This window comes from Gadus morhua, chromosome 5, assembly GCF_902167405.1.
Source record: "Gadus morhua chromosome 5, gadMor3.0, whole genome shotgun sequence".
Lineage (NCBI taxonomy): Eukaryota > Metazoa > Chordata > Actinopteri > Gadiformes > Gadidae > Gadus > Gadus morhua.
The window spans coordinates 170,837-188,688 of NC_044052.1; positions in this window are offsets into that span (position 1 = coordinate 170,837).

Consider the following 17,852-nt stretch of genomic DNA (forward strand, 5'->3'; position numbering starts at 1 on the left):
GCCGTCATTGCAGCTCTCTGCTGCTCCCTGCTAGCAGCGTCACTATACTGTCCACATGTTTCACAAATAGAGTTTGGAGAGACGTTGTCAGTGTCTGTATGTTGCTTAAATTCTCAATCAAAAATTCTTTAAAGGTCCCATGACATGAAAATCTCACTTTGTGAGGTTTTCTAACATAAATATGAGTTCCCCTAGCCTGCCTATGGTCCCCCAGTGGCTAAAACTTGCGTTTGGTGTAAAACTAGCACTAGCTGTTCTGCTCGCCTTTGAAAAAACGGAGGCTCAAGCGCGCTGATTTGGAATGTCTGTGTTCATGACGTCATCAGGAATCTCAGCTCCTCCCCTTACTCTGCCTGGCCCGCCCAGAGACGTTGGCCCGCCAATGAGACTCGACCATGCGAGCGCCACATGTGTGTGTGTGTGAATACACACACTGTAACGCAAGTGTTTCTTGTCGGTTCTTTGACGTGTCTTATATTTCCACAACGAGACTGTCGTGGGGGTTATCTGAGCCATGGTTGAGAAGGAATTGGGGGAAAGGAACTTTGGTTTGACTCGCTGAAGTACATGAACTGCAACATGCCGCCGGTTGCCGCGAGGCACCATCGCCCGGCAGCCGGCAGCAGGCAGCGCGCGGTTCAGTCGACTTCAGGTTGATGTGAAAGTGGAAGAACCAGAGACGTCGCAGAACCCGACAGTCGTTTGTGATTCATAATATCGTCTGGAGGCGCACACAATATGTTATATGATATAGATATCTATGTATTATATGATATTATTTAGATATAGAGCTCCAGGACTGTAACGCAAGTGTTGTACACTTCCTTGTTATTTGGATAACCATTCTGCTGTTGGTGTGATGGCGCATAACACGTCGGACTCTCGTCTCTGGTATTTCTAGAACGAGACTCGTATTGGGGGTTATCTCAGCCAAAGTTGAGAATGAATTGGGGGGAAGGAACTTTGGCTTTGACTCCCTCAAGAACATCAACTAATGGTTCAGCCGTTATACTGTACAATAATGCAGATAACGGACAACCCTGCCTAACTGACCTGTCTAATCTAAAACTATCCGTCAATACCCCGTTACACTTAACCCTACTCTTTTCACTACTATACAACAATCAAATCCACTTCACTAACCTATCCCCAAAACCAAATCTCTCTAGCGCCCTAAACATAAACTCATGTTCTACCCTATCAAAAGCTTTGTTAAAATCGACACTCAAAACTACACCTCCCTCTTCTTTCATATGCCTCACTACATCCCTAACTGACCCTATCGTGTCCGCTATATCTCTCCTTGGAATACTGTAAGCTTGCGTAGATGAAACTATGGTCCCTACTACCGACTTAATCCGATTAGCTAAAGTTTTGGCCAGTACCTTATAGTCAGTGTTCAACAGACTCAACCCTCTGTAATTCCCTAACTGCAATTTACGACTATTCTTGTACAGTACCGCTATCAACCCCGTCGACATCGACTTACTAACCGTCCCTAACCTTTCCATTTCCCAATATACCTTTCATAAAATCGGACATAACAACTCACTAAAGCACTTGTAAAACTCTGCCGGCAATCCATCAGAGCCAGGACTCTTGTTATTGGACAGGCTGCTGATGGCCGCCATCACCTCCGACTCTACTAACTCACACTCATATACTTCCCTATCACTATCCGATAACACATGCTCAACCATCCCTAATATCTTGTCCACACTATCCTTATCTACATAGCCTTTGCTAAATAAATCACTGTAAAACCCCTGCACTCTCTCCAACACAACCACAAAATCATTTACCACTTCCCCTCTCTCATCCTCTATCGGAGCTATTTATGTTCTACCCTGTTTTCTGTTTTCCCAGCCCCAAAAAGAAAGACGTACATTTCTCCCCATCGACCGCATGCTGCGCCCGACTCCTAACTATCACCCCTTTACATCTCTCCCTTTCATAAGATTCTAATTCCCCTTTAATGCCTATGTAGTCAGCTAAGTCCCTATTCACATCGTCATCTAACCTCCTCAATTCCTCAGCCATTCGCTCTCTCAATACACATTCCGTCCTCCTCTTTACTTGACTCCGCTTTTTACAATATTTTATGCTCAACATTTTCACCTTCATCTTTACACATTCCCACCATTCACACACGTCTGCATCATACCCCTCCACTTCATTTGCTCCTTAACACACCCTCTCATCATCTCAGTATACTCGCTCTCCTCCAACACACTTGTATTCAAACACCAAACTCCCCCCCCTGTCCCTCTACTTCTGTCACCCATCTGAAAGATTATTGTTGCATGATCACTATAACCGGTGAATTTATACTGTACACTGCTCAAAGCATCAGCGATGTCCTGCCGTGCTAAACATAAATCGATCCTACTTTGCTTTAGCATCCCGTTCACTATCTGCCTCCTAGAAAATTCCCTCTTGGCAGCATTTCTAATGTTAAGTATTTTAAGAAGCTGCATTACCCCCACATAACCACTAGGAAGCAGGACCAAACATATAAGCCGTAGATACTATACATAGCCACAAGGGGAGCAAGACCTTATTGAAGGCTGCTCCCTCCACAGAAGGCATCACCTTTAGTTAGGTGAAGAAGCCGAAGCCATTACGTCACCCCGGCCACTACATAGGACACGCCCACTTGACGTCCCCTAGCGGGTGATTCGAAGCTAGGAGCCCAGAGATCAATAGGTAGACGGCAGAGAGCCACCGGGCCTAAGCCCGGGGGCTTGAAGTAGATAACGGTATTTTCCTCTCCACGCGTTAGATACAATTCCCTCCCTTAAGCTTCATAGTTACCATACCGAAACATGCCTACTTTATAACAAATAAAGTGAGTTAAAAGCAACCCGGGATTGGACTATTTTCTTCGAAGAATGCAGCAATACTAACCCTCCACACATCCACCAAACCCCCATCCTCAATCATTTTTAACAAACCCTTCCGGGCTGAATCCTGTCTAAAACTATCTCCCCTATACATTAAAATCACCCACGAGAACACAATTCCTATTGCAGAGCAAACCAAGAGAGATAAAAAATAACCTTTTTTCCGCTTCTCTGTTCGGTGCGTATACATTAATTAGTGTTACGTTTTTTAAGAACATAAGCTACCCCCACATAGCCTCTAGGAAGCGGATTCAAACTCACAAGCTGTATTACCCTCACATAGCCACAAGGAAACAGGACCGAACATATAAGCCGTAAATACTATACATAGCCACAAGGGGAGCAGGACCTTACTGAAGGCTGCAATAGCTACTCCATCCACAGAAGGCAGCACCTTTAGACAGCTGAGGAAGCCAAGGCTATACGTCACATAGGCCACGCCAAACTAGGTATTTAAACGGGTCCGGAAGCAAAAAAAAGGCAGAAACTTCCGGTAGTTCAGACTTGCCGGTTAGAGGTATTGACCAGCTGGGAGTCACTTGCACGTGTTCAATACAATTCCCCTCCTTTTGCTCCGTAGTTACCATGCCGAAATACTTTGACAAATAAAGTGAGTTGGACCTCTTTCTTCGAAGAACTTTCTGGCATTTTAGCCTGTATCCAGTTTGTTTCCTGCAGCACTTAAATATCGGATTTCAAATTGATTAACACCCCATCAAACTTCGGCATATTGTTAAGACCGTTGATGGTAATTGAGGTGAGTGTGACCATTGAAACCAAAAGACAAAGAGTGGGTATTACTGTTAAAATCTTTTTTTTTTACGTACCCCTTTCATTTTCACGTTTCTCTGTTCCTCATCGGAATCAACCCCTCTCCTGCATCTGACCCTGGGCGCCCTCTCCCTACAAACACCCAACGCCTCATTCACCGACTTATTCTCCCTCTCCGTTCCATCAGCCAGTGTGGGGGGGGAACTTATAGCCGCCATACCACGCCAATGAGACTAGTCGGCTGTAGCCTCACTAGTCCCAGCACAAGACCCCTCGGCTGCATCTCCCTCTACTGTAGGGCACGCGGGCACCTGTAAAGAGAGGAACCCCGCTTGAGAGCTCCCCCCCCCCCCCCATACCCGTGCCCCCATCTCCCCCTGTTGCCGGGGCCATTGACACAACCAAGTCATCTTCTAGGCTAGACCCCGTGCCATGTCCCTCCTCGTTCCCCAACTGTCCAGACCCCCGCGGCACCCTGGCTACGCCCTCCGCTGGTGTAGGGTGCCCAGATGCTGGTAGAGAGGAAAGCTCTACTTGAAAGCTTTGCCCCCCGGGCAACCCCGTGCCCCCCACACCCGGGTCCTTCAGCGCAACCAGTAACTGACTGTCCAAGACTGTCTCCCCGTCAGACAGCTCCCCGTGCTCCATCTCCTCTTCCGCACTCTCTTCCCCTCCACTTTCCTCACTCTCCAACGATACAGCCTTTGAAGCTGGGTCAACTGAGAGGGCACCCCCTCCCACCTGCTCCTCCCTACACACACAATTTTCCGTTCTATTACCACACTGTGTGTGCATTTGCATTTCATCACAGCCACACACTCCCTTGCATAGTGTCCCTGCTTCCCGCACTTCCTACACAGGAAGTCAAGACAGTCCCTCACTATGTGTCCAGGCTGGATGCACAATCTAAAAACCTTTAATTGTTTGTCATGGATGGCACGGAAATATTCAGCACCCTTTTCGGTGTCAAAACGTGTGTGGACCAAGGCAAGGACCGTACTTCTTTGTTGAACTTCACCTTTACAAAGCGTGTTCCCTCACATATTGTCATCCCAGGCCACTTCCTCCTTGCAATAGGCAAAACTGCCTCCACACCCCAGTCCGCAAGCTTCTTGAGAATCTCCTCAGCCGTAATGTACACCGGTAGACTCATGAAGGACACCACCATCTCATCTGATGTCAAGTCTTTTGCGACGACGCTGGTCCCCCTTATCTTAAAACCATCCAACAATCGCCGCTTCCCGTTGGGGTGATTCATCGTTCACTTCATATTTGTTCAATGAGAGGTAGCGACATCCCAACACCAATCCACACACACTCTGCATCGCCCTTAACATCTCCATCATCGGGATCTTCTCCTCTCCCACCAGCTCCACAGCCACAGACAACTCCCTGCTGTAGCTCGGGCCACCATCCACAACCTTGTCTTCCTTCTCTCTCGCTGCTCTCTCCGGAGTCAGCGGTCTCCCGCCCAGTACGTCCTCCGATGTCCCCTTCGCCACACAACCACCATCCGTCGCCGCACCAGGAGCCGTGTTCCGTTCCATGTTGTCTTCCATTCCAGTTGTCAAAACCGTGTGAGACATCGAAAAAAAATGAACTAAAGTGTATTAATACTCCCCCAAACAGCAAGCTGTCGGGGGAATAAACAACTAGACGAAAAACTAACCAAAAAAATATCAATAAATACTTGATTTAACACCAAAAAAACTCCTCGCTCCAACACCGTCCACCTCTCACCACTCGAGCACACCAAACCTCAATAGGCGTATCACTTCCTCAATGGGCGTATCACTTCCTCAATGGGCGTGTTCAGGGGGGTATGGCCGTAAGCAATTATTGCGGGGTCCGTACTAGCTTTTATACAGGAGGAGCACACAAGGAGTGAGAGTGCTGCCTTGGCCAGAGACAGGACTTGTACAGAAACAATGATTAGATCCATAATGAATGAAAGAATTGAATGAATTAATACGTTATTCCAGACACAGAGTTCCATATTTGCACAATGCATTACACTGCTTGGGCGTCATCGTTTGTGTGATCTTTTGAAGAAACGTAGCGTTCTATGTCGTATAGGCTTCGCCTTTTAAGGCTATCGCTATTGGGTTATCCCTAGGCGTGAGCCGTAGCACTGAAATATTTGTAATCCCTGCGCACAGTGTGGGCCTCAACAACGTCCGCAGTTCGCAAATATAGTCGGGCGCCGGCGGATGTTCTGCATCTGGGGGCTCGAGGCCGTGACACGCCCCGCCCGTTTCGACCCGATCTGGCCGAAGTTTCCCGCCATCAGACCGTACTTCAGTGGGGCTGCGGCGGAGCCCGGGAAGCTTGTGGTCCCGGTGAAAACATTTATCCAGGTCACGAAGAAGGAGGGTCTGACAGACCGGGGTTACAGGGCGGTACCGCCGCTGGATCCCACTCTGTGTGCTGTCTTTGGAGTGAAGCCGGGGCTTAGCGACCGCTGCCCCACTCCCGTTGCTTTTAAAAAGGCGACCTCGCCCTGCTTACCAGGTCCGCCCAACTCCATCGCAGGCTGCGGCGAGTGGCCAGCAAAGGCCTCGGGCAGCGGGCTCATGGGGCGATGTCCCGCCCCACGAGCGCCGGCTATTACGGGGCGAGGAAGAAACGTGTGACGGCGAGATTCGTTCGCTCACAGACCATGGCCAAACACACTCCTGTACACTATCCCGCCCGTCCCCCTGATTCCCCAAGTCTTGGACCGAGTCCAAGAGGAGCGGCTGTATATGATTCTCATAGCACCGCAACGCACGAGTGCACCGTGGTTTCCCTGCCTCCAGCGTCTGCTCTCGGGGCCGCCGAAGGAACTCCCTTGTCGGCGGGACGCTCTCTCACAGGCAGGGGGAGCAATCATAGATTACTCAGAGATCGGCCAGCGCTTGTGTGCCTGGCCGCTGAACGCGATCTCACCCATCTCTTGTGCCCCGTACGCACGCTTGCCTGTTATGTGAAGCGCACGGAGGCTCTGCGCAAATTTCAACAGTTATTTGTGCATTACAGAAAACATTCCCAGGGCCTCCCCCTGACAAAACAACGGCTGTCGCATTGGCTGTGTGATGCTATCACACAGGCTTATGTGTCAGCGGGGGCAGAGCCGCCTGAGACTATCAGAGCTCACTCGACCAGAGGAATATCGTCCTCTGTTTCTCTGCAAAGAGGGATGCCTATGGAGGATATCTGCACAGCAGCCTCCTGGGCTTCCCCATGCTCTTTTATTAGGTTTTACCTTAGAGACATGTCGCGCCTCTCTATGACGCACTCAGTTATAGGTGCTTTGTCAGAGTGAGTGTGATTGTGTGACTATTCCCCTCGCATATTAGACAATGTGAGGAGGAGTCAAATATTCATGCTGAGAGCTTGTGTCTTATCAGACACATTGGAGCTGCTCGTTGATGACGTGCCATTAGACGTATGATGACGTATGTTATGCTACGTCTGACGCATGATACTAGCGCGTATGTAGCTGTGTTTCTGGTACTGATCGGGACCAATGAGGCATAGACTATATCGTGCTTCGCCCTTTAACCCAATAGTGATAGCCTTAAAAGGCGAAGCCTATACGACATAGAACGATAGTTACGTATTGTAGCTCTAGATTCTATGAGTATAGGCGCAGCCTTTTAAGTGTCGGCCTCATTGTCCTTTAAATAGCTGAAGAAAAGCTGTTTATTGGGAGCAGAACGTCCGCCGGCGCCCGCCTATATCTGCGAAATGCGGACGTCGTTGAGGCAAGCCGCACGCGGACGTAATTGAGGCCCGCGCTGTTGGTGGGCGGGGATTACAAATTTGTCAGTGCTACGGCTCACGCCTAGGGATAACCCAATAGCGATAGCCTTAAAATGCTGCGCCTATACTCATAGAATCTAGAGTTACAATACGTAACTAGACAGTGGGAGAAGGGGGGAGAGGAGGAGGAGATTCACGAAGGGGGATAGAAGGAGGGAGGGGAGAGGGGGGTGTTGGATTCACGAGGAGGAGGAGGGTGCGGAGGGAGGGTGGTGGTGTGGGGGTTTCACTGAGACAGTGGGAGAAGGGGGGGGAGGAGATTACGAGGAGGGTGCGGAGAGAGGGGGGGGTAGAGGTGGGGGGAGGGGTCCTCGGAGTTAGGGAGGTGGGGACTTTACGAGCGAAAGGGGTCAGGGGGGGAACTCGTACCTTAATTATTCATCGTCTTTAATAACAAAATACCAACAGACTTGAATGTAAAATGTAAGCATGCATTCCAGGGTGGTATCAGCGGATCGGCAGAAAAGATAGTATCCACTCCGAACGTCCGCTACTGCTTATTGAGCTACTGCTTAGGAACACAGACCGTGCCGGCCTTAGGAAAGGTCAGAAGAATGGGAGAAGTGAAAGATAGTAAGGATTGGAACTCTCGGTAATATACTATTTTGGCCCGATCTACACAGAGACGGGGGGGGGGGGGGCAAAGTGGAGGCTTTGAAACGCAGAGGGCAAGGTGTATTTATGAGGAAGGGGGGGGAGGGAGGGCCTATTTCCAGACAGACAGACACACATATACACCAAGAGTATTTACAGATACCTCCACATGTATACATAAATATTATTCTCCTAAAGATGTCGAATGCTATACGTGTCAAAAGGTAGAATGTCGAGCGGTCTTAGGATCAGCACAAAAAGGCAGTGGTGAAGCAAAATTACTTTTATTTCCATTTTCTTCTCACATAACAGAGCATATACAGAGAGCACATGGCCTAGCTTCCGCCTTCTAGCTCCCCCCCTCGGGACTGACACGCCTCCCTTATATCAGCTGACCCGAGATTGGTACATACCAATCCCTCAAATATCGGCGGGGGTGTTTACATATCAACTAAATATGCATCAAAACTGGTCAAAACAAATGTATCTTCAATGAATTAAACTACATCACCTTAGTTATTATTCGTGCGTGCATACCCGCCACTACTTACAAAGTATATGTTCAAACAAAGATCATTGATTTTGCGGAGACGCAACGGCGTCACTCGCGCACGCCCGCACCATATAGCTGTCCCCAGTCAGGCGCTCGCTTCCTAGAAGCCACATGGTTCGCACAGCTGACAACGGCGGTGAGCAGTTCTCCTTTTTACCACTCAATAAGCGAACTCGCCCCACAATCGCATAATTCAACAAACCCCAAACAATATCCAGACAATATGCCGTAACTTGATTACTGGTGATTACTCTTGCATGTCAGATAAATGCCCCGGTGCGGCCTCAATACGGACGCGCCAATAGCCGCGTCATCACAATACGTTACAACATTATAGCCAAAATATTATGTGCTCAGAAACTAGTGACATTACTGATGGTTTCCAACTTATTGCTATGGATTTAATGAGACTTAGAGGTCGAGGGCACTCAATGAGCGTGCGAAAACTGTTGTTATGATCAAAATATTGATATTTAAAGCAAACTCAAACAGAATACTTCAAATATTGGAATTAAAAATACAAACTAAATATGATAGCTGCAGCTGTTGACTAGTGAAATGTGATACTGACAGAGAGAGAGAGTATATATATAACGAGAGAGAACATATATAACGAGAGAGAGAGAACATATATAACGAGAGAGAGAACATATATAACGAGAGAGAGAGAACATATATAACGAGAGAGAGAGAGAACATATATAACGAGAGAGAGAGAACATATATAAAGAGAGAGAGAGAGAGAGAGAGAACATATATAACGAGAGAGAACATATATAACGAGAGAGAGAGAACATATATAACGAGAGAGAGAGAACATATATAATGAGAGACAGAGAGAGAACATAAATAACGAGAGAGAGAGAGAACATATATAATGAGAGAGAGAGAGAGAACATATATAACGAGAGAGAGAGAACATATATAACGAGAGAGAGAGAGAGAACATATATAACGAGAGAGAACATATATAACGAGAGAGAGAGAACATATATAACGAGAGAGAGAGAGAGAACATATATAACGAGAGAGAGAGAGAGAGAGAGAGAGAGAACATATATAACGAGAGTGGAGAGAGAGAGAACATATATAACGAGAGAGAGAGAGAGAGAACATATATAACGAGAGTGGTGAGAGAGAGAGAGAGATCAACACCCAAACTGGGTATGGGTGCTTTTAACAAAGGGATCACACGTCAACAAAAAGCGCCGTTCCTTTGAACACCGAAGCCACGGTGCTTCACCCAATGCCCGTGAAACAAAACAAAGTACTTTGCAAATTGTCCTAGCTAATATTCGGGCAAACGCACTGTATTGGATCTCTGTAGGAGATATAAGATGCCGGTCAGTGTCTGTAGCCACGGCGGGTCAGTGAAGCATGCAAAGCAGCTGGGTCAAAACTGCGCGAGGCCACCTCACTTACGGAAGGGAGACTACCTTAGAAGAAGATGCACAATGGTGTTAAAGCTACCGTGCTGGGGGGAACCGATCCCATTCGAACCCTTACCGCCTATGTAACATGCGGTATCGCCTCAGAGGAAACAAAGCCCAAGCCAACGGGAGAATATGCAACCGATTAATAAAGTAACAAGACTATTCCGACCAGCTGCACCGCTCCGTAACGGCGATCAACCCAAATAGTCGGTTATAAATCACCCGTCAACATATATTCTACGGGCCAGAGAGCAGAGAGAGAGGTCATGTTTCCCGAAGCTCCGCTAGGCATTGGAAAAAACTACTTAATTCATCGTTCAGATCTACTTTATCTTATTTTATTTACCTCTCAGGCACGGAGACTGGGAAATGCACAGACTGCGCCAAACTGAAACAGACATTGGCTTTGATTGAAACGAGACTAGCAGCAGTAGAAAAATGCAAAGGACTATCACAGGATACAGTGCCGATGGGTGAGTTTGCTGAGCTCACTCAGATACAGCAAGATGATCAAAGCTACACTGTATCCTTCCCGAAGCTGGACAAGAGAGAGACAGTTCCAGCTGCGTCTCACTGGCTCAGAGTCGGCGCTAAGCCAAAGCAACATACCAAAGTGAATCAACAAGTTCACTCAACACCAAATGCTAAGAAAGTTACATGTATCAGCCGGATTAGCCCGTCACTCAAATCAACCCTGCCACTGAAGAACCGGTTCCTGCCACTTCAAGAGTCCACGAACGCGCCTGCCACCGATGCACCCCTGAGCCCCGAGATGCGTCCGGACGGACAGTGCGGACAGAGACGGAACAACCAGTCGCCACGGAGGCGGGCTGCGCATGTGTCTGCCACCGTCCAACAAGGGCCCATCTCAGAGAAAGCAGATGAACCAGACACTCTTATTATAGGAGACTCAACTATCAAGGATATAACCGGTAAGAAGATCAAAACATGCATCTTCCCATATGGAATGGTTAGTGATATCAACCATAAACTAGCCAAAATCATATTGGAAAACCCCAAAATCTCACAGATTATTGTGCATGCAGGATTTAATGATATTCAAAGAGAACAGTCAGAACTTCTGAAGAGGGATTACACTGATCTATTGGATACACTGGACAAAATACACATCAAGTCTTCCATCAGTGGACCCATACCAACAGTTGACAGGGGAATAAACAGATTCAGTCGTCTACTTGCACTGAATACATCGCTTTCCAGAGTCTGCAATGAAAGAGGAAGGGACTTTATTGACAATTTCAACTTATTCTGGGGGCGCAAATATCTTTTCAGAGCAGATGGCCTACACCCAAACAGGTTAGGCTCAAAACTGTTGAGGGACAATCTTCTCTTCTCGCTTTACGCACAGGCCACAATCTTGCCATGGTCTGACGCACAGGCCACAATCAGAGCACAGGTTGAGAAGAAGCAAGACTACAGCCTCCCCCACACAACTACTCTGCCACTATCTGACACACAGATAGCAGACAGCCCACAGACCTTGAAGAGAGACAACAGCCCGCCCGACGCCATCAACACTGTGCCCTCCCCCATCGCTGATGCTGGCTTGGCGAGGAACGGCCACCCCCCTCCTCTGCATTCCCCCATCGACGATGACCTCCAGCCTCATCTCTCCCATAGCCACAACAACAACTCCAGCTCCAATGACTCCCTTTGCGATTTTCCAGCCGAATTTAAGAAACTGGAATATGCTGGCATCAAACTTGCATCTGTGTCAATGATAGCATCGCCACGTCATGGCCGCAGGCTGCTAATACCCAGGAGGATGGTGCCCCACCCCCACCACCGTACTGATAGTAGTCCTGAGTATTACTGAGACAAAAAAGGGTTCAGCCGTAGACACAGTATAAAGGAAGTTTCTCATAATCTGCTGAACCCAAGGTTGCCGACGTCAAAGCAGGGCAACTTTCGCATTCATGCTGTAACCACTAAGAGAGTAAACAAAGGGAAACTTAGACACACTGCTAACCTCACAAATCTCATATCTATTGCCTCCAAACCAAAAACAACCTTAAAGCCTATCAACAGCACCATCAGGATGGCTCTACTTAATGTGAGGTCTCTTAATAACAAATCATTTTTAGTTAATGATTTTATTAACACTTCTAAACTGGATTTTATGTTTTTAACTGAAACATGGCTGGAACAAAATAACAGTGCAACCGTTCTGATAGAGACAGCTCCTCCCGACTATAACTTTTTTGATGCATGTAGATCTGGAAAAAGAGGTGGAGGGGTTGCTGCTATATTTAAAAATGTATTTCAGGGGAAACAGATGTTATTTGGTGATTTTCCATCGTTCGAATACCTTAGTGCTGTATTGAAATGCTCCCCCAGAGTTCTCCTATTAATTATTTACAGGCCACCCACATATTCTGCAAATTTTTTCGATGACTTCACAGAATTATTGTCTAGCATCTCCACAGAATTTGACTGTCTAGTTATAACTGGTGACTTCAATTTTCATACTGATAACTTGAATGACAAGTGTGCAAAAAAACTTTTTACCATTTTGGACACATTTGAACTGTCTCAACATGTGAAAGAGGCTACTCATTGTAAGGGGCACACTCTAGACCTGGTTATCACAAAGGGCCTCAATGTTTCTGATCTCTCTGTGACTGATCCTTCCTTGTCTGACCACTTTTGTGTTTTCTTTAACATATCTTTTATTCCCGACATACAGACAAAATTCAACACTGTCAAAAAACGGTATATCAATGAAGATTCTACTGTACTTTTTAAAAAGGCCATCTCCTTGCTACCACCTCTAAACCCATGTTCTGCTGATGATCTTGTAGAAAACTTTAATTTGAAAATTTTGAAAGTCATAGATTTCATTGCACCTTATAAGGTTAAAACGATTTCTGGAAAGCAAAAGGCACCCTGGAGAAAAGCTGCTTCTGTAACAGCACAGAAAAAAGAATGCAGGAAGGTTGAACGCATCTGGCGTAAAACAAAACTTCATATTCACCATGATATCTATAAAGAGAGCCTCCGTGCCTACAATTTAGACTTAAAAAATGCTAGAGAAACATTTTTCTCCAATATCATTAAAACCAACACTAATAATGCAAAAACCCTATTTGCAACTGTTGACAGACTGACCAACCCCCCAACAGAAATTCCACCTGATCTCCATTCCACGCAGAAATGCAATGACTTTGCAGCTTTTTATATTGATAAAATTGAAGGTATCAGACGCGCCATCAATATCTCCACGTCAAACAAAAATGTTGGACTACCACCCTGTTCAGGCAAAAAATACGTGGCAAGGATGGCATGCTTTGATGTTATAGACTCTCAAAATCTTGTGGAAACTGTGACAAAACTAAAGCCATCCACCTGTTGCCTTGATACTATACCTACCAACCTCTTTAAGAATGTTTTCGACTGCCTAGCAGTAGACATATTGCAGATAGTTAACAACTCTCTCCAGTCAGGCAAGTTCCCAAAAGCTTTAAAAACTGCAGTTATTAAACCCCTTTTAAAAAAGCGGAGCCTAGATGCCTCTATTATTAACAACTACAGACCAATATCAAATCTACCCTTCATAAGTAAAATCATTGAGAAAGTTGTCCTCCAGCAACTAAATCACTTCCTGGCATCAACTGGTTGCTATGATACCTTCCAATCAGGATTTCGACCACTGCACAGCACTGAGACCGCCCTTATTAAAGTTGTAAACGACATCCGTCTTAACACAGACTCTGGCAAAACCTCAATACTAATGCTACTTGACCTCAGTGCTGCATTCGACACTGTAGACCATACATTACTTCTGGAAAGGTTAGAAAACTGGTTGGGGCTTTCAGGCACTGTCTTAAATTGGTTCAGGTCCTACCTACAAAATAGGAACTACTTTGTTTCCATTGGCAACTTTGTATCAGAATCAACCAACGTGACATGTGGAGTCCCACAAGGTTCGATCTTAGGACCCTCTTTATTCAACATCTACATGCTCCCACTAGGGCAAATCATGCAAAATAACAATATTGACCATCATTGCTATGCTGATGACACGCAAATCTATGTATCGCTATCACCAAATGACTATCGGCCCATAGATCTGCTGTGCCAGTGCATTGAGCAAGTGAAGGAATGGATGTGCCGAAATTTCCTTAAACTAAATGAGGACAAAAAAGAGATAATTGTCTTTGGTTCTAAAACGGAAAGGCTTTAAGTAACCCAACACCTTCACTCTCTGTCCCTGAAAACCTCAATCAAAGCCAGAAATCTAGGGGTTATCATGGATTCAGATTTACATTTTGACAGTCACATCAAATCAGTTACAAAATCGGCATATTATCACCTTAAAATGTAGCAAGACTTAGAGGGCTCATGTCCACCGAAGACTTACAAAAACTTGTACATGCCTTTATCACTAGTAAGCTTGATTACTGCAATTGTCTCCTCACAGGTCTCCCAAAACAAACTCTGAGGAAGCTTCAGCTTGTTCAGAATGCTGCTATAGAAGATTAACCGAGATATAAAACACTTAGACTAATTTAGGAGAGAGAGAGTAAAATAAAACGAGGGGTCCGGAGCAAGAATTGACAAAAGACTTTATCGTGCAGCAAAACAACAACGATAACAGCCGAGTAAATCTGCAGAGCCACTGTCGAACATAGACTCCAGCTCCTCTTTATGCACATACACACATACAATAATTTCTTTGTTACAATGGAGGTTCCCTTTGTTCCAATGGGGTTTCCGCCCAGTCAATCTTCGTCTCAGCATGTTATCAACCGCGCCCTGGTCTGAGGTCAGCATGGATTGACCTCGTTAGCCAAGATGACCCAGGGCTGACAGGCTGAGGTCAACATGACTTGACCCCGCAGTTCCCAGGACATTTCTGTTTACCATCTGTTCTGAACCCAGATTCTGCAAGCACAATGCTTTCCACAATTAAAAATATAAAACCTATTAATAATCATGGTTTACCATAGAATATACTCACTAATTTCTACCACACTGCTGCTAGAGTTCTAACAAAGACCAAAAAATTTGATCATATTACACCAATTCTGAAATCGTTACATTGGCTTCCTGTAGTTCAGAGAATTGATTTTAAAATCATGTTGCTAACCTATAAATCCCTACATGGTTTAGGCCCAAAATATTTAACTGATATGCATCAGCCTTCTAGACCCCTAAGATCCTCTGAGACCAATCTGTTAATTATCCCCAGAGTAAACACAAAACATGGGAAAGCAGGATTTAGTTACTATGCAACAAATAGCTGGAATAAACTCCCAGAGGATTTAAGACTTGCCCAAACTCTGAGCACCTTTAAAACAAGACTGAAGACTTTTATGTTTGCTATAGCTTTCTGCTAAAATCTTAAATACATTGCACTTTCTAAAAAGCTTTTTTAACTTTGCCTTTATTTTCTATTTTACCCATTTCTTTGCATATATATTATTTTATTTTATTGTATGACAATGTTTATATGTGAAGCACTTTGAGTCTGCCTTGTGTATGAAAAGTGCTATATAAATAAAGTTGCCTTGCCTTGCCTAAATAATACAAACGCGAGTAATCCGTCCCCTCACTATTTAACCATCTCCTGATGGTCAAACACAAATAAACCGCTGTAATTCGTCCAGACGGTACAAACATCAGGCCTAGATGGGATGGATACTGTCGATCTACATTCCCATAAAAACACACTTCTGGCCCCTTGCTCCTTGAATATAATTATTTAATTAAATCTGTTAGCGTTTTCCGCGGCCGTCCAACTACACGGCTGTTATGATTTTTAACCCGAGGCCCAAAACCACGGAGCTCCGCAACCAGACGGAGGCACCACCAGCTCTTACACCTAAACTTTCCTATACTAAGCTATTACAGAGTTTAGTCGATAGACAACAGGTTCTGTTACCTTTCAGTGGCGCCTGCGAAGAGCTTTTGTGCGTCTCGGTGGCCACGTGTCCCCGAGACCCCGGTACTTTCCAAGAACGTCGAGGGTCACCAAATTGCTGAGTTCTTCGAAGAAAGTCCAATCCGGATCGCTTTTAACTCACTTTATCTGTAAAAGTATTTCGGTATGGTAACTACGGAGCAAAAGGAGGGGAATTGTGTCGAACACGTGCTGAGCGACTCCCAGCTGATCAATACTCTAACCCGCAAGTCTGAGCTACCGAAAGTTTCTGGCGTCCAACCTCTCTGTTGAGATTGTTATGGTCAAGTCAGCGTGGCCTGTGTGAAGTGGGCATGGCCTGTGTGACGTATTAGCCTCAGCTTCTTCACCTATGCTGCCTTCTGTGGATTGAGCAGCTATTGCAGCCTTCAGTAAGGTCCTGCTCCCCTTGTGGCTATGTACAGTATTTACGGCTTATATGTTTGGTCCTGCTTCCTAGTGGTTATGTGAGGGTCATACAGCTTGTGTGTTTGAATCTGCTTCCTAGAGGCTTTGTGGGGGCAGCTTATGTTCTTAAAATATGTAACATTACCATCCCGAAATATGCCTACTTTAACAAATAAAGTCAGTTAAAAGCGCACACCTGTACATCCTCTGTTTGCATTGTTACGTATTTTAAGCACATAAGCTGCCCCCACATAGCCATTAGGAAGCAGGATCGAACACACAAGCTGCATTACCCACACACATAGGCGTTGATTATAAAATATATATATCAAGTTGAATTATTATGGATTATTACACGGGTCTTCTCAATGCCGTGGAACACTCCGTTCACTTGCATGGGCTCTTCTCAACTTCGCGGTGAATGCTAGATATAAATTGACCGCTGTCAAGGAAAACAAAGGACTTTTTGCCTATAATGACGTCTTTGGTATCACTCCTCAAGAGGTCCGGTAACTTTTCAACCCCAGCGTCTTCGGTTGCTAAGTGACGTCAACGTCTTTGGCAGACTATTTCTCTGCTGATCAACGCTACGAATGATGGTATTGGTAACAAATAAATTATAACAAGCCACACCATGTGAAGTCATTTTTTCGTTTTGGCAAGTAGCCGTGTAATAAGCGGGATAATATATAGAACGTCGCTGGTCGAATTTAAGCCCCTTCAGTGGGAAGCATTTACCCTCGCTGCGTGTCGGTGTCCTGTTCGCCCTGTCGGGGCTTATTTTCCCAATAATGACCGGCATTCTATACATTATCCCTTACTCATTATTACACGGCTCTTCTCAATGCTGTAGACTACATTCGTATTCGGTTGCTAAGCGACGTCAACAACTTTGGCGAATTATTTCTCTGCTGATCAACGCTACGAATGATAACAAATACATTGGAAAAAGACAGACTGTGTGAAGTTATTTTTTCGATTTGGCAAGTAGCCATTACTAATAATACCAATACTCTTTGGCTGGGATGATGAGGCATCAGACAATCAAGTCCTTTTAGCCTGAATACATAGGTAAGAAGCACCGGAGTAGGTTGCTAGTACCATGGACAGTATCAGAACGATAACCTGTTGAACTAAATGGATGTGGTAGGGCTATACCACGGGATGCATCTGCAGACCACTGCCACATAAATAAAGGTAAGACGTGATATTTATTGCTTAAGATTTGCTGTTGCTGTGGCGAGGTCTTTTGTGTTTTTTGCAAAAGTGGTCGGCTGTTTTAACATGCAATTGATAATCGGTGGAGTCAGTCTCTTGTTGACACAAAGTGTCATTCCTGAATTCTGGAGTAATTGAGGGGGGGAGTTCATGAGTTTTGGTCAGAATGCCTGATGTAGGCTAGTTTTGATGGAATGTGTGTTGTGAATTGAGAACAGCCAGCTCCTGATGTGATACAGCGTTCA